We start from the raw sequence: 8,015 nt of genomic DNA, 5'->3' as shown, positions 1-8,015 counted from the left end.
CCAGCTGAAATAATTTGTTTCAAAATATGTTTGAATTTTTTCACAAAAATTTATTTTCAAAAAAATGAAGTATCATATATTTTAACCCTTCAACATCTTTCATTCACTGTGATCTCAAAGCTCTTATACAGCAATTATTTCAGCTACTGCTTAAATGCAGACATCTCTGGGGTGGAATGTGTCAGCTTTTCAATAGCACACAGCATTGCTGCAAAAATATTTAGGCCAATGCACAGTGAAGAATTCAGTATCTAGTTGAAATTGCAGGGGGAATTTAGGGAATGTGGATGTCTTTACCCCAAGTGGAATTTAACCAAAGCCCTGGGGCTAGTACTTTCAGTCCACTGAAAAATGTTGCAGTAATAATTAAAATAAATAACGGTTGATTGTCTACAGTGCAAGTGTGGAATGTTGCATATCTAAGTACATGGAACAGAATAATGGACAGGAAGGAGAATGCAGGGGACACCAATTCTGTGTTATGAGAGTGTGACTTGTATCTCATTACAGGAGTGAGTCCAGAGAGGGAAGTATATAGCTAGCACCTTGTTAGCCTAATGAGGATCATGCTTAAATCCATGTCCTCTATAGATGCATCAGTTCGGTGCCCAAATCTCACCTCTTTCTTGACCCACCCCACATGCAAGTAGCAGTGGTCATTCAGGGTTTTGAGAGTTCTGCTCAGCACACAGGATTAAGCCTAGTGCTCAATTTTACTCATGCTTACATGTAGCCTCTATGTACATTTGCACTGAAGTGCAACAGTCCTTTGCACCATGCTGTGCACTGAGCTAGGACTTGCAGGGTACAGGGGTTTGCCTTTAATATTTTTTTCATGTTCCTACCACTTTACAAGCAGTGAGTAATTAATGGGGGTTCTTTCTGCTTTGTATTGGATGGGGCTTCATGCCATTTTACTTCTTGACCTTCAATAGAAAAGATAAACCCAGTTTAGAGTTTTGATTCTTTTTAGGAACAAAGCCTGCTGAAGGTAAACAGGAAAGCAAAAAAGGCAGTGGAGTTAAACATGGGTTTATGTACTGAACATCTGTGCTCCACAGGCCGGGGTAGGCACTCAGCTCAGAAATAAGCTTTCTTCTTACGTGATTATTTACCCCCCTCTGTGAAATCCACTTGCTACTTCCTGGTTCCCTGAAAACATCCAAAGAACACATTTTGTGACACCACAATTGAAACTCAGGGTATCAGAGAGGTGCTTAAGGTTTCATTTTAGCTTTGTAGTTCACCTTCCACCTCTCTTCACAAAACGAGGTGTTGACCTCTGTCGGGTGGGAAGCGGTGAAGGATTATTCTAGTCATTTGGTTTACTTCATTCAAAAGTACCCTGCTTCTGTTTGACAACAGCTCTGAAAGGTGAGAGAATCATGCTGTTATCATTGGCTTCATCCATTGGCTATGTTATATTTATCTGAATCTCTAAACATGCTGGGAGTCATCATGTCTACAACAGGACTCAAGAAGGTGCTTTTCAGCTGAAAAATAGCATTGTTGTTATCACCCTTACAAGAAGTCTTTCTCAGGGGTTTTAGCCAAAAGAACTGAGATGGGCAAAATCTAAGACTAGCATCCATGAGCTGATAACAGGTGGGCTCTCGATTTTAGGTGTAATTCCAGGCTATATAGGACCAGATTTACAAAGGTAGCCTAGGGGATTTTCAAAAGCACCTAAGTGAGTTAGGCACCTAGCTCACATTTGACTTTCAATTAGCAAAACGTTTCAGTTGACCTGAATGCATATTTTGATGAAAAGAAGTTCAGCCAAAAAATGTAGCCCAGCTCTATGTTTGTGTCAACTGGTGATTCCTTCTGGGAGAACACTTGGTTAGAGAGGCAAAGAGGACATCCAGAGAGAAACCAATAAAGCAATCGCCTCTTGTTGTGGTTTCAAACAGGAAATGAAAGAGCTGCTCAAGCTTCACTCTAACTTTTCCAAACTCTCCACGATGTGCAACCACAGTAAAGAAAAAAAAATCAAGGTGATGAAAACATAGCGTGGCCTTTAGACGCTGTTCTTGCTGAGGCTTTTAACAGTCTCATTTTTTATTACAAGCAGTGACGACCTGTTAGTGATTGGTAAGAGGGAGGATGGATTGTGCACTTAGCTTTACCATCTGACTTGGTTAATCTTCCAAGATGCAATTTATTCTCAGCGAATGTAATGGAACACAGAGTTAAAATTAGAAACCTGAAAAGCAAATATGGTCTATTGAGAAGCCAATCAATAATTGAACAATCTGACTCTCCAAGACCTGAGCCATCTTACTTTAATTGGAATGTATGGAAAAGTCATTACATTCCAGGGCCTACTAGCATCAACTTCCATTACTGGTGACACTGCTCTAAATATACACACGCCTTTCACATGCAATAATGTGAAAGGATTGGGATTGGGGGGTTGTGCTATGTATTTTAAATCTATTTTGAGTGATTTTTGTGGTTTTGTAAAGAATGCACTTTCCTGCACATGTGGAACTTCTCAACATGTCTGAAAATTTTTATGGACTACAGTCTACCTAAAACTAACGAGGCTAAACATCTTTGAAACTAGTTACACTGAGTCACAAGAGTAATCCATCAGCTGTGGTTCCCCCAGATGAGCAAGAGTGGAACAAAAGTAATATTACCATAATGGTATTGTACAACAAATCACATGAATGACATCACATGCAGAAAGTTATATACAGTGAAATTTGTTTTAATAATCACCTTTAATACTGGTCATTCAGCTGTTTTGATCAAAAATTGCTTTCTAAAAGCCAGTCCCTGGAAGTGCTGATATTTTGCTTCCTGCTCATACTAAAACTGGGGTACTCAGAAGGAGCAGAGTGGAAGTGATCCCTTTAATTTTCTTTGACTTTCAAAGATAAACAATTTCAGACCAGTTTGAGGGTCATACAGGTAAAGAATGTAACAGTTTGTGGGAGAACCAGTTTAAGGTAGCTGCAACTAACTCACCTTGCTTTGGTATTAAAATGCCTGCCAGGTCTCATTCTACCTTTGCTGGGAAGAGGTTTTGGTGCTGTATGTGTTCGGTTGAGGAAGTTCACCCTTTTATAACTCTGGCTGTGTATGCATAGGGATGATTCCACGTATATAATGGACCAGATCCAGAGCAGGTGTAAATTGAAATCAAGAGCTGATTTATACCCACTGAAGAGTTGGCCCAATATTTACATTATTGCTGTGGCCCATTAAAATCAATAAGAATTGGGGATTCATATCCATAGCCAAATCTAAGGCAGAATTGCTAATGCACCCATCATTGTGTTATGCCTGGGCACCATTATTGTAAAGCTATTTCCATGCATATTTTTCAGGAGATAACTGAAAAGTGTTTGCTGAACAATTATTTAGGTTCAGGGTCTCCCCTCTCTTCCCCTCCCCCCCCCCATTTGGAAGAGCAGAGAATGTGTGGTTTGGGATCAACATACACACCCTGTTATCACTTTAAATCAACCCTTCCTTGGAGAGGAGTCCAGCAGTATAAACTTAACAGTAAGGAATAAGTAGAAAAATATGAATATCAGATAATATTCGAGTGCACAGCACTATGGAGACAAAGCACCCGCCACATGAACTGTGTGATGAAAGATATGGGCTTTAATGGGATCTATAAGGAGGGAGCGAGGGGACAGTGCACCATGCTAGGAGGAAATATGGGGTATGTTCCAACCTCTGCCATTGACATACACAAACCACTTACCTTCTCTGCACTGTTTAGCTGCCTGCAGATGCAAAGCACTATTTGGTTGCTAAGGATTATTAAAAGAGAGTTCTAATGAAATTACAGCTGTGCAGCGGTTACTGACTGGGAAGTGTAGCCAGTACGTTTCCAAAATCTTTATTGAGAAGGGTCATAAAAAAATGGGATTGCTTTTGTGCAAGTGGCATCAACTTATTATGAATTCTTTGCACTTATTTACTTTAGTGTCTGAAAAAAAAGCCTATTATTTCACTTGAAACCAACAGGGTTTTTACCTAGCAACAGGTAGTTCCATAGATTTCTTTAATGTATTTTATAGTTTTACTAGTGCCCACAACTAAAACTCTCTGGTTATGAGGAGTAAAATGAAAAAGTATTAGTCAGCTATGAAGGCTTTATGTGGCTCTGAAACTACTGATAATAAAAGCTGATTCTGAACAATATTTCTGAGGATTCTTAATGGGTGAAGGCAAAGAAAACATACTAGATGGGAGGAGGTGCTCAGAGCTGACCATGAGAAGCACATGTTTGAGGAAGGGCAGCAGCATCTGGTTCATTAGATTTGAGAGAGTGGTTAGTACCAGCCTAGGGCTTAGAATAGCTGGGTTCAAGTCTCCGCTCCACCACAAACTTGCTGTGAAACCTTGGGCAAGTCACTTAGGCTATGTCTACACTGTGAGCTAGTGATGTTATTCCCCAGCTTGTATACACATACTCACACTAGCGCTTATCAAGCTCCCATGAGTATAAGTTGCAGTATAGCCACAGTAGCTCTGGTAGCAACAGTGGAGGCATGGCAGAGCCATGCATGCCTTGTACAAACCCACCTGAAACCAGTGATCTGAGATCAGGAGATGATATAGGGACTTGAGTCTGCCCTGTTTTGATTGGCCAGCGGCAAAAGATTTAGATGAGAAGTTCACTGACTGTTAAAACCAGAGGGTGGACTGGTGTTGGATAAGAAGCAGATTGTAAAGTGAAACGGGCTTGAAACAACCCCTACGTCTAGACAACATTGACTTTGTGGAGGTTCAGATCTCTTACTTTCTGTCTGTGTAACGGGCCTAACCAAACCTATGAATACGAATCACACCTCAAAATCCAGATCTGAGTTTTATAGACTGAGTCAATCTTTAATCCAAAATTTAGATAATTGTGTCCAAGGAGTACATTCTGTTGATTTGTGAAGAGTTGGCTGGTCATATGGTGCTGGCTCCTCGTCCTTATTTTCAGCTGTTGCATTAAATTGCATTAAAAGGCAGATGAAGTTACATTAAATACTTTTTTCAGAGTAATAGCTCTTACCATTCTGTGTAAGCAATTGATCTGGGATGATGTTATCCTGTTACAAAGGGGAAGGAAGGGGATTAGTGTAATTGCAAATAGAAGGGCAAGTGCTCCATTGGACTACTAAAGTGCAATCCACACTGTTTAGAATTTTGAGAACCACTGCTTCATTCTTGCTGGGCCCGAGCTAGACATTGTTCATACTGTTGTGACCCCCATTGAATTAATTGGAGGAACACCTGATTTATTCTAAGGTAATCTCTGTATTTGGCACTGGGGCGATTACTGCTGGAATATTGTGTCCAGTTCTGTGTTCACAATTTCATGATATATTGGAGAGAATTCAGAGAGAGCCATGAGAATGATTACAGCATTAGAAACCCTGCCTTATAGTGATAGAATCAAGGAGCTCAATTTGCTTCTCTTAATAAAGAGAACCTTAAGGGGTTACTTGATTACAGTCTATAACAGGGGTGGGCAAACTTTTTGGCCCGAGGCCACAGCTGGGTATGGAAATTGTATGGCAAGCCATGAATGCTCATGAAATTGGGGTTGGGGTGTAGGAGGGTGTGAGGGCTCCAGCTGAAGGTGAAGGCTCTGGGGTGGGGCCAGAAATTAGGAGTTCAGGGTGTGGGCTAGGGCTCCGGGCAGGGGGAGGGCTCCCAGCTGGGGGTGCAGGCTCTGGGGTGGGGCTGGGACTGAGGGGTACAGAGAGCAGGAGGGGGATCAGGGCTGGGGCACAGGGAGGGACGGGACGGGATGGGATGGGACTCAGGGGTGCAGATTCTGGGCGGCGTTTACCTCAAGCAGCTCCCAAAAGCAGTGGCATGTCCCCCATTTGACTCCTATGCAGAGGCACGGCCAGGTGGCTGCGTGCTGCCCTGTCCGTAGGCGCAGCCCCCTGCAGCTCCCGGAAGCAGTGGCATGCCCCTTCTCTGGCTCCTACATGGAGGCACAGCCAGGCAACTCTGCAGGCACCACCCCACAGCTCCCATTGGCCACGGTTCCCTGCCAGTGGGAGCTGCGGGGGCGGTGCTTGGGGAAGGGGCAGCGTGTGGAGCCCCCTGGCTGCCCCTATGTGTAGGAGCCGGAGGAGGGACATGCCGCTGCTTCTGGGAGCCATGCAGAGCCACAGCACATGTGGAGTAGGGCAATCCCCCGACCCCGCACCACGGCTGGAGCGACGGAGCAGGGCAAGCCCCAGACCCTGCTCCCCAGTGGGAGCTCGAGGGCCGGATTAAAATGTCTGACCAGCCAGATGCGGCCCATGGGCTGTACTTTGCCCACCCCTGGTCTATAAGAGGGGAACAAATATTTAATAACTGGTTATTCAATCTAGCAGAGAAAAGTATAACGTGATCCAATGGCTGGAAGTTGAAGCTACACTAATTCAGACGGGAAATGAGGTGTCAATTTTTAACAGTGAGAATAATTAACCATTAGAACAATTTACCAAGGGTTGTGGTGGATTCTTCATCACTGACAATTTAAAAATCAACATTGGATGTTTTTCTAAAAGATCTGCTCTAGGAATTATTTTGGAGAAGTTCTCTGGCCTGTGTTATACAAGATATCAGACTAGATGATCACAATGGTCCCTTCTGGCTGTGGAATCTATTCTATGAATCTATAAGCGAAAGGAAATAAGGCCCAATTTGCATATTATCCCATGCAGCAAGATACATTAGAGCTTGTATGGCTATAATGTTGCTTATTATTTCACAAAACTATAATAAAAACAAATTAAAAAAATAAAAGAGGGCCGAGTTCATGTGCAATCAGAGATATACGATGCATCTTTTGCAAATCCTTCATTTCCAAGCACTGTGTTCGTGTGGTGGCTTCATTAACTCTCATGCAATAATTTGAAAAGGAATTCTCAACCCAAAAAAAGCAAGTTTTCAAGCTCTGCTAATAATATGAATTTGATTTTACGCGAATTTGTTAAAACTGCGATAAAACCGTGCTAATTGTTTTTAATTATCTGAAGACAAAAATGCCTCACTCGTGTAACTAATTATGTACGTAATTTAAAGCTGATTAAATAATAATGATTCTCTGCTCATTGCCCTCAAAGTGCTTTTAACCAAATTTAATTTTAAGAAGGATCAAGAAAATGATGACTTGATTCAAACATTAATTACTAATTTTAATCCTAATTCATTAAAAAACAGACCTATTTTCTCCCTGCAGAGTTTACGGGGCATTAATCAGCATTTCTTAAAGTGAGTCATTTCTTTTTATTCTGGAGCAAACAGCCCTGTCCTAGAGAAATAGAGAGTATGCGGGTGGGAGTCAGGAGTCTTTCTACTTCCATCTTTCCCATCACCTGAAATGGGAATTAAAACTTAGTAAGGATTTCAGGATTTGGACATACACTATCTAGCCTTACAAGTGAAGGATTGGTCCTTGTGATATATTTTATGGGTTTTGATCTAGTCTAATTAATTATCGACTTTCTCACCACCAGCCTGTCTGTCTGTCACTCAGGCCCACGACCTGGGCATCAGCTTCGATTCAGACTTCTCTCTTGATCCTCACATCTGGGCTCTGTCTAAATCTTGTCCATTCTTTCTGCATAACATTTCCAGAATACCGCCATTTCTATCCATCCATACAGCTCGAACTCTCATCCAGGCTCTTTTCATTCTGTGTCTCGATTATTGCCACAGCCTTCTCTCTGGCCTTGGCAAATGGAATCTTGCTGTGCTCATGTCCAGTCAGAATGCTGCTGCAAAGAGCATTTTCCTAGCCCATCACTTTGACCTGTTACCCCTCTGTTTGCATCACTCCACTGGCTTCCCCTTCTCTAGCGCATCAAATATAAGCTGCTTGTCATCACTTTTCAAGGCTCACATTACCTATTGTTCACTATCTCTCACTTCCAGTCAGCCCGTGATGCCAGCTTCCATGGACCACTTATTAACTTTTCAATTAAACACCTTTGTGCTTTTCTCCCATGCTGCTGCGATTGCTTGGGATGAGCTCCTGTAAACATCCTTAA

Source organism: Natator depressus, chromosome 13 (genome assembly GCF_965152275.1).
Source record: "Natator depressus isolate rNatDep1 chromosome 13, rNatDep2.hap1, whole genome shotgun sequence".
Taxonomy (NCBI): Eukaryota; Metazoa; Chordata; order Testudines; family Cheloniidae; genus Natator; species Natator depressus.
The sequence above is the reverse complement of the archived record's forward strand: the minus strand, read 5'-3'. Positions refer to the sequence as shown.